This window comes from Ursus americanus, chromosome 2 (assembly GCF_024610735.1).
Source record: "Ursus americanus isolate L20-20 chromosome 2, mUrsAme1.1.p, whole genome shotgun sequence".
Lineage (NCBI taxonomy): Eukaryota > Metazoa > Chordata > Mammalia > Carnivora > Ursidae > Ursus > Ursus americanus.
The window spans coordinates 96,679,858-96,699,911 of NC_142128.1; the positions used below are offsets into that span (position 1 = coordinate 96,679,858).

Sequence of the window (20,054 nt, forward strand, 5' to 3'; positions counted from 1 at the left end):
CCTGAGATTTTTATAGACGAAATCTATTAGGGCAGATTTGGTTACATATGTGGGACTAAGAAATCTATAAAATATCTTCTCATCCAAAAAGTACACAATTCTCTCTAGACTGTATTTATAGACACCGTCAAAGCTGCCATAATTCAGCCATTACAATTGAATTGTTCCATCAGGCAACCCATCAGGGCAATGAAGAGACAAACAATATATCTGATTTATTTAACCAAGTGATTTAAGAACAATGGTTAAACTGCTTAAGAGTGAAACAAAGCCAGAGTCTTGGCCAAGATTAACAGGACCTCATTCCTCCAGTGTTATATAATACTCTGGATGTCTGTTTCTAAACATCCCTATACCTTCATTAAACTGCGTTTTGTGTATTAGAGACTCTATTAAAATTCATTTTGGCCATTCAGAAATATTCATATTAGTCCCTTCTGGCTTCCTTCATATGTCTATACTCTTCCACAATAACCTATTGTTTATTTTTAACATTAAATTGCTGAATGTATTATTGCTATGATTTGAGCATTACATACTTACATGTTCACAGAATTCTCCATTTTTCTATGACACTCAAGACATGTCTTATTTTTTCAAGGTATGTCTTCAACTATGAATCTGAATTACTAAAAAGAGAATCTTCTGGAACTTCTAATTTTACTTTTTTTTTTCCTTGCCTGGAAGACAACGTCCACTGTTAGACGCAAATTTTCAGCTTTCGTCCAACTCTTGCATGGTAGATCTTTGTTCCCGTGGTAAACCCCTAAAAAGTCAGGGACTGTGGCTTGCTTCTTCAAAGTGCCAACAGGAATGAGAACAGCTCTGAAATATCACAACGAGCGTGAGCTCCTAAGTGCAGCCCAGGGACATTAGCCTCTCGGCCTTCAGCAACTCTGTAGGATGTGCCAGCTGCATTCTGCCTTGCCCTGACTTCTGCCTTGCCCTGACTTCAAGCCTGGGGACCCGGTGTTAACTGCTAAATTCCAGGACAAACAACTTCTCTAAAGAACAACATTTTACCTTAAAATGCAAACAATTGCCCCTAACCAGGACCACAAGTCTTATGTATATTTAGTTCAGATAAGAAAAGCAGGAAAGGAATTTCTTTTACAGGGAGAGTTCTTGCTTCAAAGGTGCAGTATGACATCTCCTGCAGAGGGTTTGGCAGGGAAATATTTCATTAAATTGGGAAGGCAGCAGTGCGACACCATTGGGAAAGTATGGGATATGGAGTCAGGACTCCTGTAGAGTCTCATTCTGCCCCTAAAATGTTCAGTCTGCACAACTTTGAGCGGGTAACTCAATTCTCATGAGTCAGAGCCCGTCTCTGTAAAATAAAGAGAGCTACCATAATTCCTCCCTTCCTTATTGAGTTGTTGTGAGGATCAATTTAGTTATGGTAAAACATACTATAGAAACCATATGCTGATTCATTATTAGCATTAATCCCACATTCACACCTGCCCTTTGGGATTGCAAGAGTAAGTCCTTTTAGGATTCCCTAAATACCTTCAGCTTTGAAATAGGAGTTTGTAAAGTAAGTATTCATTGAGTACCAAGGGTGGGTCCCATACTGTCAGGAGCTGCAAGAATTAGCAATAAATAAAGGAAAGATAGATATATAGTAATTGACGTGGTTTTGGAATATGGGTGAGGTTCAGTGGGGTGGAGTCCGGAGCCGACGACCAAGAAGGAATTCTTGAGGCATCTTTGGTGCAAAATGGCGGTTTGTTAAAGCACGGGGACAGGACCCGTGGACAGAAAGAGCCGCTGCCCCAGGTTGTGAGGGGTGGCTGATTGTATACTAAGAGTTTGGGGGAAGTAAGGAAAAAGGGAGGTTTCAAAAGGATTTTCATATGTTAAAGAAGACTGATAGGATACCAGAGGCCTGGCCATTGTCAAGTTAAGGTTGTTTACCCCTCTAGCAAGGCATTAACATGAAGACAGTTGGGAACTTCCTGGAGGAACATCACTTATCCCACCCAGAAGTGGGGGGGGTGGGGGAGGGAGCGGGGTGCAGGCTTCTGCTTTGTCTTCAGCCAGCCTCTGCTCGCTCATCATTGTCACGGAGAAGATATGGATACAAAAGAAATGAATACTGAAAAAAATCAAGATGACATAGATTTAAGGCCACTAACGTGAGACCTAATGGATGGATTCGTACATAACAGGGGTGAAGGGTAGACAGCGCTGAGGCAAGGTTTTGTGGAAAAAGGTTCACAAGCTGGGCGAAGAGGTGGACATCTGGAGAAATTAAGGAAACGTTCATCCCTTAAATAAGCCACTCTTAAATTGAGATTGGTGTCAAAAGAAACTGAGGCATGTTAAAATTTTTTAAGAGTCTCAGCAAAAGTTGATTTGAATTGACCGATATCTGATCTAGAAGATGGAAAGGAGCTCCAAGGAGTTGTACAAAAGGAAAGACTTTGATAGGCACAAGGGAGCGGGAACAGGAAGTGATGCTAGGCAAAAAAAAAAAAAAAAGTGGGTTGTTTATGACAAGGTTACTTTCCTTTAGGGGATCACAGGGGTCTAATAGCAGGCAGATTAGCTAATTCTTACTAGGAGACTCCTGATTGACTAGTTTAAAACTCCATTTCTGGGAGAGCTAAAACTGCAATCAAGTTAAGTTTTGGTTTGGTAATATGGGGCTTAGCATACACAACTCCATTTTGGACCTGTTGTCTTGTTTTTACTACCAGAGAACAATGACAAAGTAATGGAAGGGACACAAAAGGATGGAATCCAAAATTTAGATCTTAGCGTAAGGATTCCTATCTGCAAGGCAGAATAGAAAATTCTAAGTGTTTTGGTTGACAAGCTTGGTCAAGAGGAGGAGCCCTTGAAGAGGAACCACAGTGAAATACTCATGCATGTAATTCTACAGGAAAAAATATCTTACTAGAAGATCACATTTCACGTTTTCAAGTATCCGTGTCTTTTTTAAAATGATGAACATTTTCGAGTCTATAACACGTACGAAATAAGTATACTTGCAAAGATCAAGTCTTTACGAAAGTCCCCTAAATGGATACAACTCCCCAGTGAGCTAACTTTTTGTATCTCCATTTTACAGATGATAAAATTAGTGCATTAGCGCCATGGACTCACTTGCCTACATAAGTGGCAGAGTTAAGATTCCAAGAGGCGTGCGGTCAATCTTTTTTTCTCTTTTTCCTTTTCATGAGCACCTTGTTCATGCAAGTGCTGATCATTTGCAAACCTCCTATGGCAGAAATGGCGACATTTGGCATCTAGTCTGTAATTTTGTTTTCTCTCTGCATTGGAACGTAATCCCCATTGTTCTGTTTTGGTAACTGATCACTTGAGCACTAAACATGTGAATTGTGGAATGGGGAATGTTCACCGTAGGATGATGGTTTGAAAACCACTGCTGAGCAAGTGAAAAGCTTTGAGAAAGGTAAGAGCAAGGATCCTTGTTTGGCACCAGGAACACTCCTGGCAGCAAGTTAACGGGCTTTCTCTAGCAAGTTTGCAATGCTCAGGGTTGGGATCCCAGGCAGCCACAAGAACACGGCTGTTGGACTCTTTGGGTGATTCAATCACCATTAAAGACAGGGGGATAAAATATGTTTTAACAACCCCAACATTTTTTTTTTAAAACATTGCCCTGAGTTCCAGCTGGCAGCTCTGAATATTTCTGCCTCTGTTTTCACAACCAAACTGAACATCTTTCAATGTCGAAGGTAAACTCCTGGCCCCTCCCACAGCAGCTCTTCCTCTCCCTGAGAGATGTGTGCAGCCTGCAGGAGCCTGGGCAGCCCATATAATGGAGACGAGGGAGGTCACAGCCTCTGAGGCTTACCAGACAACATCTTCTCTTTCCATTTGATCCAGACTCTGTTTCTCATCGCTGGAGGGACTTCTGTGTTCCAGAAATGTGCTCATAGGTCATGTTGCAATTCTGTGTGCCTGAAATATTATTCAGGAAATAGATGTGCTTGTTTTGTTGTTGTTCTGATTGCTTAGTTTTGTTTTTGTAGAAATGTTGAAAGATTCGCAGAACTCTTTCATTTTGCTGGGAGCACCTTAAAAATAAACAACATTGAAAAATGGGGAAATTCAGACAGCAGGTCTTTCAGGCAACGTCTACTTCCCCCAAGACAAGACCAGTGGAGATATTAAAATTTTAAAATCCTGAAATAGGATGTACTACAAGTCCCAGAAGTCCCCATTCGGGCTTTTTGTTTGCTTTTTTTCTATAGTGTAAGCCTCTCAGTCATAGACAGCTCGAGGAAAATGGACCTATGCGGCAAAATTTAGCTCCTCACTCAACGGATTGATAGGTTCCAGGGCTCCAAATGCCTGCTGAGATTGTGCACCTGCAGAAAGGGAGGGGGCTGAGCCGTGAAGGGTGAGTCATCACCACAAGTAAAAACAAGCGAAAAATAGAGGAGGAAAAAGATTAGAAGAGACAGTGAATGCATACAACAGTAGCCTAAACCAGCTACACCTTGAATTCAAATAGCCCACCGGTGGTCACATACCACACTCTGTTCTGACTCCAGGAGTGGAGGGAGAGGATTTGGAACTCATCAGTGATGAGGTAAGGGGAAGTTCATTTTTGGAGATTAGTCTCCAGGACCGCTGTTGTAGGCAGGCCCTTGAGAAATAATAAATTCCTTAAAAGATGCAGGGAAGGGAAGAACAAAGATGATTCCTAGAACAAAGAAGCCAGAGCTTCTTACTTTCCATGACGCCTGTGAGGGAGAAAGCTGGTGTTTCAGAGAATTCCTGTTCTTTGTTGGCCTCGGTTGGAAGATTTCAGAGGCGGCTCTGGCTCAGAAACACAGGCTTCTTCCTTTGCATATATTCAAAAGTACGGAAGGGAGTAATGACCAGATCTCCCATGGCTCATGCCCACGTCTCCCTGGTTTCAAATTACCAACAATGATAAGCCTCTGGATTGTGCAGATAATCACCTCAATGCTCCATTTCCATGGTGAAGCTTACTGTCCACACTTTACTTTTGCCTCAAAAATAAATGGCCAGCCAAAAGTGTGCTGAGAGGGAACAACAGAGTGGAGAGAGAAGTGGATTCCTTGGGAAAGCCATTGTAGAATCTTGGTGAGAAGAGACAGTCACTGCAAATTTAGAAGAGGGGCCTCACAACCTGCATTGTCTACTAGCTAGAGCATTGACCCTTTGGAGTTTGGGGACCTCTTTATAACATAGGATGGCCAACCATCCCAGTTTGCCCAGCATTATCCCAGTTTTAGCTGAAACTGTCGTATCTCTCTTGGGTATATAGAAAGTTCCAGTGGCCATGGATGTGGAAAATTAGGGGAAAAGTACAAAACCCATACAGCAGCCCAAACAATAGGGCTGAAACTACACGGTTTCTGGTGTCCAACGACTGCCACACAGATTACCCACCTTCTAGGGTGGCCATCGCTGCTTTTTTCCCCATGATTCTGTCCTCGTCTGGACTGCTGCGACAGGACGCCACAGGCTGAGTAGCTCATAAACAGCAGAACGTTATTTCTCACACGCCTGGAAGCTGGGAATCCAAACTCAAGGCACCGCAGATTCCGTGTTTGGTGAGAGCCCACTTCCCAGTTCCCAGATGGTGTCTTTTCTCTGTCCTCACGTGGCAGAAGAGGTGAGCGAGCTCCCTTGGGCCTCATTTATAAAGGCGCGAAGGCCATCTAGGAGGACTCCCCCCCACATCCTAACCACCTCCCAATGGCCCCACCTCCTAATGCCATTACCTTGGGAGTCAGGTTTCAATATATGAATTTGAGGGGGACACACACATTCGGACCTGATGTTGGCAACCATTGCTTTCAGTTCACTATACTGGACCATTCACTGTTGCATTACGCCGAGGGATTAGTGTGCAGTTTCAGTGCCTGGTAATCATGAGCCTTAACTAAGTCCACTTTTTACTTTGCCCCTCCATCACTCATTGTGCTTTGTATCAAAATAAACCTAGTTTAATTTTTTCACGTTGTGACTATTGTGATCATGTTTTCTAAGGGTTCAGATAATGAAAATGAGAGTGATTACAATACCTACTGCAGCATGACATGGAAATGACTAGAAAAGAAAGCGAAATGACTCTGCTATTTTAATGACAGATGGAAGGACAGGTACTACGGGATTGGGGGACTGAGTAACCCAAACAGAGCACACTACATAATCTGCTGCAAAGAATTTGGAGTTCGTTATGGCAAAGGGACACTTATGGTGAAAGGCTGTCTTGGAGACCAAATCTCGTAAGTTCAAGATGAGACAGGCACGTATTTCTTTCAGTGAAGAGCCTTTTTTTTTTTTTTGGCCCCTAAAAAGACACCGATGCTTGGTTGACAAAGCAACCCGTGAATTAGGTTAAGCATACCACACCAGTGAGTAGACATTGTCATATCTTTCTCTCCGCATCTCTGTGAAACTGAGTAGTTGTATGTTTTGACTCGAGTTACAACCAAAGTGTCTGTTGTTGAATAAAAGAAAATTTTCATAATAAATGTGCTGGCCCCTTACAGTTTAGAGTTGATTCTGTCAGATCTTTCCAGTGACCATGCTTTCCACAGTTAATGAAGTGTTGAGTCGAATTGAGGCAACAAAAAATGTTCTTTCTCGTTCCTCAGAACTTTGGTTTGAAAAATGAATTTTCCAATCATTCTCTTGAATTCTGTGAAGACTTTAAAGAAACCACGGAAAACATAAAACAAAAGAGTCTTGATATCTACACACAAACTAGACTTAGCAAATGTGCATATTTGGCAGACATGGCAAATGTAAATCGTGGTAAATTCTGTTCAGTCTACACACTTCGTACAGAAGAAAATGGGAGATTTAGTTGCTACTGTCCAGCACACCTGGTACACAACCCCGCTAAGAGCAGATGTGATTTACTTTTCTGTGAAATCGAGGCTCTCATAATGAAAGCTTCTCCTCTCAGGAATTTTTCACTTCCCTCAAAATGTGCAGAAGCCCATAACGAGGTGTTGTGCAGAAATGAAAAGAGATAGCCTCCTCACACATGTGTCTAAAAGGTGGCTATCATTCTTACAAGCCCTCAATAACGCAGCCCAATATTTTTTACACCTGTTGTATGGTCTCCTTTCAGCAGATGATGTGGAAGTGGGAGTTTAAAAAACATGTCCAGGGGCGCCTGGGTGGCTCAGTTGTTAAGGGTCTGCCTTCAGCTCAGGGCGTGATCCCGGCATTATGGGATCGAGCCCCCCATCAGGCTCCTCCGCTATGAGCCTGCTTCTTCCTCTCCCACTCCCCTGCTTGTGTTCCCTCTCTCGCTGGCTGTCTCTCTCTCTCTGTCAAATAAATAAATAAAATCTTTTTTAAAAAGTTAAAAAATAAATAAAAAAATAAAAAACATGTCCAGAACATTTTTGATACACTTCCTTTTAAGAATGGAGGTTCATTGCCCTCCCCTGAGAGACAGCTTTGCCAGGTAAAGCATTCGCGGTTGGCAACTTTTTTCTTTCAGCACTTGTGTCTTAGAGAGGATCTCTTTATGTTCTGTGGTGACCTATGAGCTTTAGGAACCTGAATATTCAAATCTCCCCCCAGATTCAGGACATTCGCAGCCATTTTTTTCTTTCTATATCAACAACCATGTGATCCTTGGCCAGCACAGGGATGAGTCTGCAGTGGCTAAAGGGGCTGTTGGGGTCCTCGGTGGTGCCTCCAGGTTCAGTGGCCAGAGACCACAGCAGGCAACAGTGATGGCCGGAGCTGGTGGTGTGCACAAATGTGCCAGCTACGGGGGCCTCTGCAGTAACAGAGCCATCTGTAGACACACGTAGTGATGGGGCCTGGGCCAGGGCCAACGGCAGGCATGCTGGCAACTGCAGGAGCTCTGAATTTGGGGTGGGCTGCTGGGTTTTGTCACGGGCGCACGGCAGTGGGGACTATGGACAGAGGTCAGGCTGGGACCGTGCAGGTGCACAGCTGGAAAGGCTGGTTACAGATGAGTGAAGTCGTGCGGGTCAGTGACAAAGGACAAGCCCCACAAGCAGCCGTGGGGGCCCTGGCTATCCACAAGTGCCTATGGGATGAAAGCTGGCAAAATCTGCAGGGGTCTGCTGCAGCTGTGCTAGTCCTTGGTTTCTTTAGAAATGAAATCTGTTGAGTTTGTCTGCAAAGCCGGTCACTGGGGACTGCGGTAGCTGCTACCGGCAGCCCCTGCTTCTCTTCCTTTTAACGAGCTTTCTGTGTAAGCCTCAGCTTTGCCAGTCTGGGTGGGCTGAAATCCAAGCAGGACTTTCCCTGGTGCCCAGAAAGGCAGGGGAAGCTAGCTGCTCACCTCAGTCTTCCTTGCCTGGTGAGGGGAACTCTTCCTAGCTGGAACGTTCCTTTTCGGTGCTGAGCAGTGCTGGCTTGGGGATGGGATAATGCAGGCCAAACAAAGCTGACTTTTCTCTCTTTTGGGGTGGTCATTCTCAGGGTTTTTTTGCTCCATTGTGTTGCCGAAGTTTTTTAAATGGACTCCAGAGCTGTCCCAGCATCATTTTTGTTTGTAAGAGGCTCCCTAATTGTTGAACTTTGCTGGGGTGCAGAGGTTGGGGTCGCCTACGTCACCATTTCTCGCCTGAGTTGAGCTCTGAGATGACTGCAGGTCTGACTGAGGGCTTGGTGACAATCCCATGAAAGACCGTGAACCAGAGGCGCTGAGCTAGGTTGTGCTGACCCACAGAAACGGTAAGACAAAATATCCCTTGTTTTAAGTTGCCAAGTTTGCAGTTTGTTACATGGTAATAAACAACTAATACAATGTGGTAGCTTCTCTAAGTCTTCCTGCCACTGAGGCCGCTCTGTAGCCCATCCTTTCCCTCTTTCCCCTTGTCACAGGTGGAGAGATGTTCCACTAGTCAATTCAAATCACCCACCGCTGCTCTGAGCCCATCTCCTTCTGCCTCCTCGGGACCTCACCCTACCCATGAGTCTTGCCTCTTTCCTGACTCTGTAGCATCTTCCTCTCTGCCTCTATTGTCACATTTCAGTGTTCAAAACTTTCTCATAATGACCCCATCCTCAACTGGCATTTCCTCTGAGTGACTTCTCGAGCCTGTTTCTCTTCCTTCAGAGCTGACCTTCTTGAAACAGTTCTCTTCATTTCTTCACGTTCTATTTACAAACATCACACCATCTCTGTTTGAGAGATTTTCGTTCCGATCTCATTCCAGAATTCCATAAACTTAACTCCAGCGGCTTATTGTGCGTCTTCCATCGGATGTCCCACATTTACGTCAGACCTGGTATGCTCGAAACTGAAATCATCTTCCTTCGCAAACCTGGTATTCGTCTTGTTTCTATTTCAGGAATGATCCCAGCATTTACAGTACCTGAAGCCTTGTTGTCATTCTCTCTCTCTCTTTCTCTCTCTCTCTCTCTGCCACCTTGTGCCCGTCCTAACAATCACCAAGCTAAGCCCCATCCACCTCTTTACGCCTCCATCACACGCAGGACTCCAGGCTTATATAACCATTCACAGTCTCTTGAGTACACTTTCTATATTCTCTGGCTTCTGCGATTTTGTACATGCTCTTTTTTTCACCCCATCCCCTTCCCCAACTAACTTTTAACATTCTCAGAGGCTTTCCCTAAATACCCTAGACTGGGTTGGGTACCCCCGCTCTGCATTCCTGTAGCGTCTTGGGCTTATCCTTATCATAGAACTTATCACGTCATGTGGTAATGACTTAATTTTGTTTGTCTGGTATATTTTACAAATGTATTTTGCTCACTGTTATACCCCCAGCACCTAGGTCAGTACCTTTCACAAAGGGCAGTCATGTAATAAATGCTAATTTGTGTTTATAAGTAAATGATCTAAGGCTATATATTAGTGTTTTAGAGCTATCCTAACAAATTACCACAAATCTCGTGGCTTAAAACAACAGAAATATATTCTCTCCCAGGTCTGGAGATCAGAAGTTGGAAACCAAGGTGCCAGCAGGGCCATGCTCTCTAGTGGAGAATCCTTTCTTGTCCTTCCAGCGCCTGGCATTCCTTGGCTTGTGACAGCAACATTTCATTCTCTAACTCTATCTTCACATAAACTTCTCTCCTGGGTCTCTGTGCCTCTTCTTTTCTGTCTCTTACGAGGTTACTCATCATTAGATTTAGGGTTCACCCTAATCCAGGATGAGCTCCTCTTAAGATTCTTACCCTAATTACATCTGCAAATACCCTTATTCCAAATAAGGTCACATTCTGAGGTTCTGGATGGACATAACTTCAGGGGTCCTCTATTCAACCCACCACATTCTACACTCTGGCCTCTGATTTCATGTCCATTCCCCATGAAAAATATATCCACTCCATCCCTACATCCCCAAAGTCTTAACTCATGACAACATCAACTCTAAGTCCAAGGTCTTCTATAAATATTATTGGCTCAAGAGGTTCCCAGTTTCATCACCTAAATCATCTGAGTCAGGTATGAGTGACACTCTAGGACCAATGCATCCTGTAGCAAAATTCTTCTCCACCTGTGGACTTGTGAACTAGAAGACAAATTATCTACTTCCAAAATACAGTAGTGGTACAGGTGTAAGGTAGGCATTCTCACTCCAAAAGGGAGAAACTGGAAGGAATTAAGGAATCACTGGCATTAGACAAGATTCTCCCTGAATAACCCCATTTCTATCCCAGAATTCTTCTGAGATGGCTAATTGGATCCAAGCCACATACCTAATCTCTTCAACCAAAGGTTGTCCCGCCATACCCTTGGCCCTTTCTCCAGAATACTTTTTCTCAACAGTGAATTTCCTAATTTTAGCATCCTTTGCAATCTGTATAGTTTGAGAACCTCTCAAATCATCAAATGCTGGTTCTTTTTTGTTTAACATTTTTTCTCGCAAATTCTCATTCTTCTCTCATTTAAATATAAGCAACACGGAGAAAACAGGCTGCACCTTCATACTTTGCTTGGAAATCTTGCAAAATATCCAAGTTCATCATTAACAAGTTCTGCTTTCCAACCAACAGCAGAAAGCAACCCAGCCAAATTCTCTGCTACTTGATAAAAACAACTGTTTTTCCTCCAGTTTCAAATAATATGTGCCTAATTTCTTTCTGAGATCTCACCAGAAACACATTTAACTTTTGTCTTTCTACCAACAGTCTCCTCAAGGCAGTCTGGGCTTTTGCTATCATGCTTCTCAAAATTCTTCCCTTACCTATTACCAATTCTGAAGCCACTTCCACATTTGGGTATTCGGGACAGCAGCTGTCCACTACCCCAGACCAAAAAAAAAAAAAAAAAAAAAGGCATCATAAGGGTTCTAGCAGAGAAACAACCAATAAGATATATATCTCCTGACACTGTGCTGTGGTCTACAGGCAGAATTTCTTCTAGATTTCAGGGAAATCTCAGTTTTGCTCTTAAAGTCTTTCAACTGATTAGATGAAGCCCATCAGATTTTCAAAGATAATCTTTAACATCAACTGATTGTAGATGTTAACCACAGCTACAAAATAGCTTCACAACACCACCTAAATTAGTGCTAAGTTAAATAACCTGAAACTATAGCCAAGCCAAGCTGACATGTAAAACAAGTATGTCATTACAGAGGTAGAAAGTAGCACAGAGGATTTAATTCTCTCTGGCCTGTGTGGTCATTTATATAATAACATAAAGATATTGACTCACAAAATGAATATGTTAGACTGCAAATTTGATAGAAAACATACTTAAAGAGAGCCACGTATGGAAACACATACTTTATGATTTCCTTCATAAAAGAATATAGAGGACCCCACAGCATTATCACTTACTAGTTACTGTTACCGCTTTGCACTGCTTCCCCTGGCTGGTGAATTAAAAGAAGTGAGAAGCACGGGGTGAAATGAGGGGTCAGCTCCCATTCTGTCCCTCGGTTACTTGAAATGGTGCCCCAGTGAATATGTTACGTCCTGTGCATTACTGCCCAGAATACTGCGGCTGAAGCATTCCTTTAAATTCAAACAGACCACTAGAGAGAGCGTTTCCATATGTCTTGAATTATGGTTGGAAGTACTCAATAATAATAGTACTCGTAGTTACCAGAACATTATCTTTGGACAGTTCCTGCTCTGCTTTGTATTTTATTTATTTATTTATTTTTTAAAAGATTTTATTTATTTATTCGACAGAGATAGAGACAGCCAGCGAGAGAGGGAACACAAGCAGGGGGAGTGGGAGAGGAAGAAGCAGGCTCATAGCAGAGGAGCCTGATGTGGGGCTCGATCCCATAATGCGGGGATCATGCCCTGAGCCAAAGGCAGACGCTTAACCGCTGTGCCACCCAGGCGCCCCTGCTTTGTATTTTATTAAGGTGGTTTTGCCTAAGAGTTTTCCTTCAAATTCTCTGATTTTCACTTGGTTATCATCACTTTAAAATATGGGCTACATATGTGTCCTGATACAGTTAGATGAGTAAGGGCAAGGACTACACACAAAGAGATTTTGACAACGTTAGGGGAGGCCACTTGTCACTCAGGGTAAGTCAGCCCACTTCCCCGACAAAAACCACAACAAACCAAAGCAAACCCCTTCCTCTGGGGAACTGTCTATAGCTCGGTGCCTGGCTTTCAGCTGCATGGGCACAGAGACTCTCCCTCTTCAGTGTCCTGGAGCTGATTTAACGTAAGAAGCTGAGTTAAGCTAATGAAGTTCACAAGAAAGCAATTGTTAAAGCCAGAATGTCAAAGTACTAATTTAAAATAAAACTACACTGAGCGGACTAGATGTGTGCACCCACCTGACTATCCCTTTCTTTGTAGAAAAGTTTCATGACTCTCATAAAATGAGATCAAGAGAAACTGAAAAATCAAATACTGAAAGGACTCAAAGCTTTGCTAAACTAATGTTTCCATTTCTACAACAGGGGTTTACCGGTCAGAAGAACCAAAGGCTTGCGTCTGTCTGTCTAAACCCCTCTTTTCCAGAAAGAGCTTCAATAGGCCATCGCCAATATCGAAATCCAGGGCTCTGCTTCTACATTACTAAGGCAGCTGACTTTCACACACAAACTAATTGACATATTCTTCAGGTAGGTTAACTTTTTCCACGTGGTTACAGCCAACAGTCATGTTGGCCTGAGAGCCAATCATTTTCTTGAAGATGGGCTAGTAGTCATTATAATGACCCCTTCTGAGCACATGCCCTTCATAGCCTCCTTGAGTTTGGGGGAGATCATGTGACTAGTTCTGACCAATAAGTTTCAAGTGGAAGAGTCATGTGTCACTTGTAGACTGGAACATTTAAATGCCAGTGTAAAACTCTCCTGAGTTCCCTTTATCCTCCAAGATACCCAGCTGTAGACAAGGGTCCAGATAAGGTCTGCTCTAGGTCCCAAGAAGAAGAAAATGGGGAACACAGGCCCTCAGAGAACTTGAGAAGAACACATCTCATGAACAAGAAACAAGCCTTGATGTGTCACTATGGAGATCTTTTTTTTTTTTAATTTTAATGTTTTTTTATTATATTATGTTAGTCACCATACAGTACATCCCTGGTTTCTGATGTAAAGTTCGATGATTCATTAGTTGCGTATAACACCCAGTGCACCATGCAATACGTGCCTTCCTTACTACCCATCACCAGTCACTATGGAGATCTTTAAGCTGTTTTTCACAACAGTGAAATCTGGCCTGTTCTAACCAGTAAACTGGCTAGTAGGTTGTCTGTGATACTAGGTTTTATTTGTGATAGTATGTTATCTCTGATAATTTGATGGTAGGTTATCTCTGACAATTTTATTCCCTGTTTCAAAGTTTTATCTGTGATAGTAGATTATCTCTGATGACAATTTTACTCCTGTTTTCAAAGTTTTTGGCAAGCACCTCACTGTAGTTTATCTCCATGAATCACCTATAATGTCATAAATAAATGAACCCTATGTATGTAGTGTTTATGAGGAAGACTACTTACCTATCCAGCCACAGTTCTGTGTATGTACCCTGAACGGCCACGGAAAACCCATTATTTCAAATATTTCCACCCAGTCATGATTGTTAAATAATCTGAAATTCTCAAATCAAGCCTCAGCTTCATTTACCATTTTCTTCTATTGAAAGAACTATGAGGGGTCTGGGACTACGCCCAATTAGTATTTTATTTGTTTGTCTGTTTCGGGTTTGGAAAGATTTGAAAGCAGTTAGATTGGTTCCTCCTATCTTGTATGTGACATAGTTCCCTTCCTCTCCGGCCACTAGACTTGACCATCAACCCTCATCCTCAAACACTGGGAAAGGTGTCCCGAACCCTGATCGTATCAAGATTTATCCTCTAGGGAAGGTAAACTCCGTGCATGCAGATAATTAAGAAAGGACACTTGAGAGTCTCTTTCCCTTCTCCGTCCCCCGTGGCAGCTCAGCACCACCATCTTTTTCTCCTCTGGTTATGAAAGAAAAAAAAAAAAAATGGGGATGACACTTGGAAGGAACTTCCAGATCAGAGACTCTAATTTTGCTATAGTTGAAACAAGATACTGCTCTGACCCTTTTTTTTTTTTTTTCAAGAAATGTTCAGCTCTCTGGATAGACGAAAGAAGGATATGAAGGCATTTTGGATAAAGCACTGACGACCTGTGGGGACTACAGAAATGTTATTTCTCCTTTTTAGGGACTGTCAATTCATAAGTCAGAAATATAATCAAGATATACTTCAGTGTATAATTTTCAGTGCGATGGTATTTGAAGTCATAATTGTATAAGGGAAATTAGCTTCTCCTTGTAGCTTCTTGCTTTTCTTTGATAAATTCCTTTGAGGTGACTTACTTACATGCTCCAGAAATTAAGACTATAAATAACAATCACCACAGAAGAGAGGACTGCTGGACGTAAGGCCTTGGGAATGTCGCCACCAAGTCACCAAGTCCTTCATCTGTGTCTCTGGTCAGCATCCAGCAGACGTTGGCAGCGTGCAGAAGGCTCATTGCTTGTCTCATTACCATGCTGTGGCCTTTAAGAGATGAGTCAAGGGTTATTTTAACCAATTCCTGGGGATCTGTAGACTAAACACTATTTTTTCATGATTATGAAATACAAATTTAAGGGTAGAGTGCACCAAAGATCCAGAAAATCTTGAATTACAAAGGAAATCAAAAATCATCCAGACGGGGCATCTGGGTAGCTCAGTTGGTGAAGCCTCCGACTCTTGGTTTTGGCTCAAGTCAGAATCTCGAGGTCATGAGATGGAGCCCCACACTGAGCTCTGTGCTCAGTGGGGAGTCTGCTTGAGATTGTCTCTCCCTCCCCGTCCCCCTCCGTCCCTCCCCCTGCCACTGCTCACATGTGTATGCACACATGCTCTCTCTCTCTACAATAGTAATTGTTTAAAAGATTTATTTATTTATTTATTTGAGAGTGAGACAGAGACAGAGATCACGAGAGAGAGTGAGCATGGGGGGTGGGGAAAGGGCAGAGGGAGAGGGAGAAGCAGACTCCTCACTGAGCAGGGAGCCTAATGTGGGGCTCAATCCCAGGACCCCAGGATCACCGCCTGAGCCAGAGGCAGATGCTTAACCGACTGAGCCACCCAGGTGCCCCAATAAAACCTTTTTTTAAAAAAAATCCTCCAGACTAGTCTCAGCCATTGAGAAATCTCCACAGTATCCTCGATCAGGTAATGTGTTTAGGGAATTGTGCTTTCTAAGCAACAGTTAACAACTACAACGGCTATCATCTACTGAGTTATTATAAACTAGGGAATGTGTTCTCGCCAAAATCCTATGCGCAAAATACTTTTAGTGCCTCCCTTTTACAGATGAAGGCCTGGAGGATTAGAAGAGCTGAAGAATTTATCCGAGATCTCAGATTACTCAAAGCCAACTCTAGCACTTTCTAAATTTCATGATTATAACCCTTACTTTATATTGCTCCTAACAGGTAACTATTAAAGACTTTGAAGTTGAAAGTGATATAATGAGGCTTTTGTTTCAAGAGATAACTTTAATAGCATAGAAAGAAGAGAGTTTCTACAGAGTCTCTACTGTCAAAAAAGGAGAGAAAACCAAACTAATGCATCATATCAAAATCTAGGTGAGAAACCAAAAGGAAAATAAAATTTGCACAAAATCTTAAGATGAGAGTTTAACAATGAGTAAAAGGAGACCTCACTGAAACATATACAATTGATTTTTGTAATTCATATGCCTGTGTATTTTCCATTGACCTCATTTCCTTACCTGGTATCATTCTTGTTCATCATTGTAAACTCAATGCCTGGCATCAACCCAAGTGAGACAGACGCAAAAAGTTGTTAGTTGACAAACGATTCGGTGTGGCCTTTAGTTCTGTATTGTTCTTTGGTTGTTTGATTTTTTTTTTTTTTTAACCAGCATTCTGTTCACTTCCAAGAACACAATATTGAAGCCTTACTCGGAGTAAATACTAACTCACTTATATTTCTAAATGATCTTTATTATATCTTACTCTCATAACTGCCAAAATTGCTACATTGAAGACAGATTTTTTTTTTTTTTTTAACAATTCAGCTTCAGGCCCTTCTTGCTGATGACAACAAATAAGTTAGGAACATTGATAGAAAACAGGAGACACTGACAATTCTCCATCTGCGCCATTGGGCAGTCTCAGATTGCACCAAGGGCCCAAGTTCTCCAAGGACTTTACTTACTTTACTCTGTTGTTATCCCTCACACAGCTGAACAAGTCAGACTCTGAAGGGTTGTTATATGTCTTTCTCAAATGTATATATCAAAAGAAAATAAGCAATTGTAAATAACCCTAATCAGAAACAAGTAATAAAATTCAAGGCATGGGGTGCCTGGGTGGCTCAGTCGTTAAGCATCTGCCTTTGGCTCGGGGCTTGATCCCGGCGTTCTGGGATCGAGCCCCACATCAGGCTCCTCCACTGGGAGCCTGCTTCTTCCTCTCCCACTTCCCCTGCTTGTGTTCCCTCTCTCACTGGCTGTCTCTATCTCTGTCAAACAAATAAATAAAATCTTTAAAAAAAATTAAAAATTAAAAAAATAAAAATAAAATTCAAGGCATATACCCTTTTGACATGAGGTCAGTATTGTCATCTCCGTTTTAGGAAAGAAAACGTGGTAAGCATCACCTTTCCCCATGATGCACAATTCATGCATCTGAATAGGGAGTCAGCGTGGTCAACTTAACTACCAAAGTGTGCAATGACTTTTCATGGTGTTAGCATCTACTGTTTGGAAAGGAGGATTGAATAAATGCACACTCTCAAGAGAGAAGCTAGCCAAAGCTTCTGGAATCACTATTAAGTTGTGAGTCACTCAACTCATATCTAAGTGATAATTTTGATGTTGCAGGCTGCTATGATATCTTATAAACCCAGAAAGAAGAGCAGAAAATCATTTCCCTGGAGACACCAAGATTCAATATGGTAACTGATGCCTTTCGAGACCCATAGTGCTCTAAGAAATAAATAAAGCCCTCTCCAGCTCTCTTTCCACTAACAGATCAAGCGTATAAAAAACTTTCTGAAACTATGTTGGTTCAGCTAGGAAACATTTGACCTTGTCCTCATGAATTGCTTGTTCTGTCGTCCTCATGTTTTAAAGAAAATGTTTGCTTTTCCTAAATGATTCCAAAAATAAATGGTTGATTTGACCTATTTAACTAACTAGCAAACTTAGTGAGGAAACATCAAAAAAAAAAAAAAAAAAGAATATTTGAACAAGTAGTGAAGATACCTATGCAGGAATTACCTCCTTCAAGTCCCTTGTCTCATTCACATGAGTATAAAGGAAGTTACGAAACAAGTACAAAGAAATCACATTCCCACCTGAGCACAGGGTCTCCATTGTCTCCACAATCCCACAGTCCCCATACTCCCATCAATCAGCTGTTGCAACCGCAGCTGATTGGTCCAAGGGTAGATAACTGTCTCCTACCAATGAGTCTATTTCTTGGATTTCGTCATGTACTTGGGACAAACCAGTCCCTTTCAGGTGACCGATACTGAAATGCATAAAACTAAAAAACTAAAAGCCATATTTTCTCATCTGTGGAAAGACTGACCTGTGGTGAAAGAGGAGGGAAAAAAGCTGATATGTGAAAAAAAAAGCAGGGTTGAAAGACAGAAAGAGCCCTGAGCACATTTCAATCTGCAAACTCAGTTCCTTCTAAGGGTCTGATGCCTTCAAGTCCTTTAACGGTTTTTTATTGTCGTTCGACTTTCTCTTGTGACCTGTTCGATAACCCAGCATGTTTGCAATACAGTCTTCTTTTAATTTAACACATTCACAAGTTAGTTCTTCCAGCCCCAATAATAGTTTTAATTTCTGTATCAGTAAGTACAGAGTTTGCTGAAGTAACATAGAAACTTCAAATGGCTTTGAAATACAAAGTTCAAATTTTGTTTTCATCTCTTCACTGTAGTATCCAGGCTGATTGAACAGCCATCATCTCTAATATTGCTGGTCATGGTGGCAAAGGAAAAGAAAATTTTTGAAGGTCTTACTTTGTTTAGTGCTTCTGGATGAAAAATAGTCATAGATCTATCCAGCCACCAAGGGGCCTGGAAGTTCACGGGGAGGGGCGGGGCTGGAAATATTTGGAAAATATCTCTAATCACCACCATACCCACATCTCAATGTTATCAGCATGAAAGCTGAGATTATTTCCATCAAATACACTATGTGTTGCAGCAAGGAGAAATTGCTTGTGGTACTCATATTGCTGTGGGTACTCATTTTGTTCAGCTCCTCAACCATCAGGTCAGTTTTGCTCAATAATTCAGAACTAAGGTTTGCTAATTTAAAAAATAAGATAGTTCCAGCTTCTTCTCCAAGAAAACACCAAACGGCATATAACACCAGTGCTGCACCAGGAGCCTGGAATGGGAAGCCCCTGGAATGGAAGGCCACAGGGACTTCCCTAGGGCATCCGGGCTGGGGTGGAGGAGGGATCGGAGTGAGCCTGGGTGGGGCAGAGGCTGGGGGCTCGGGGAGGCAAGGACATGGACAAGGAGTGGATCCCTGTCACCAAGCAGGACCAACTGGTTAAGGATATGAAGATCAAGTCCCTGCAGGAGATATATCTTGTCTCTCTGCCCATCAAGGAATCTGAGATCTTTGACTCTTTCCTGGGGGCATCCCTCAAGGATGAGGTTTTGAAGATTATGCCAGTGCAAAAGCAGACCCGTGCTGCCCAGCAGACCAGGTTCGAGACATTTGTTGCCACCAGAGAATACAGTGGACACGTAGGTCTGGGTATTAAGTGCTCCAAGGAGGTAGCCACTGCCATCCATGGGGCCATCATCTTGACTAAGATTTCCATCATCCCCGTACAGTGAGGATACTGGGGAACAAGACCAGTAAGCCCCACACTGTTCCAGGCTATATGACCAGCCTCTGGGGCTCTGTGCATGTGCACCTCGTCACCACCCGCAGAGGCAATGGCATTTTCCCAGACCCTGTGTCCAAGAAACTACTGATGATGGCTGGGATTGATGACTGGTACACCTCGCTCCCACCAGGGGCTCCACTGTTACCCTGGGCAACTTGGCTACAATCACTTTTGACTCCATTTCTGAGACCTACAGTTGTCTCACCCCTGACCTCCGGAAAGGGACTGTGTTCACCAAGGCTCCCTCTCAGGGATTCACTGAATGTCTTGTAAAGACCCACACCAGGCTCCAGCTGTGACCACCACAGAGTTTTATAGGAGAAAAATAAAGTGAATCAAAGCCTGTTAAAATAAACAAAATTCAAAAAAATAAATAGTTTCAGCTGTGAATTTTCTACTTATTTGAATGCAGCTAGTGATAAGGTTAAAAGTGAAAGGAAATCGTTTAATTAATTTTTGTGTTTTGATGCCCAAGTGCTTGACATGTAGACAACACAACTGATACTAAGGTTGAAAATTACATGAGATACACAATAACCATTATTTTGGATTGCAGAGGACAAGAAGCACCCCTCCACCCACCCACCCAATCTACATTAGACATACAGTGGGAACAAAAAATAAAACTTTGTATTTAAAAGCCTTTTGAAGTCTTTTGTTAGTTCAACAAAATCTATACTTTCTAGCTGATTCAGAAACTGAAAGTATTATTGGAGACTGGAAGAATGCTAACA

General features: G+C 42.4%; 1 pseudogene; it reads left to right on the forward strand.

Moving 5' to 3' along the window:
• LOC123791048 (small ribosomal subunit protein uS5-like) overlaps positions 1–19,619 on the forward strand; it is a 31,074-nt pseudogene extending 11,455 nt beyond the window's left edge.
• The last annotated feature ends 435 nt before the right edge of the window (positions 19,620–20,054 follow it).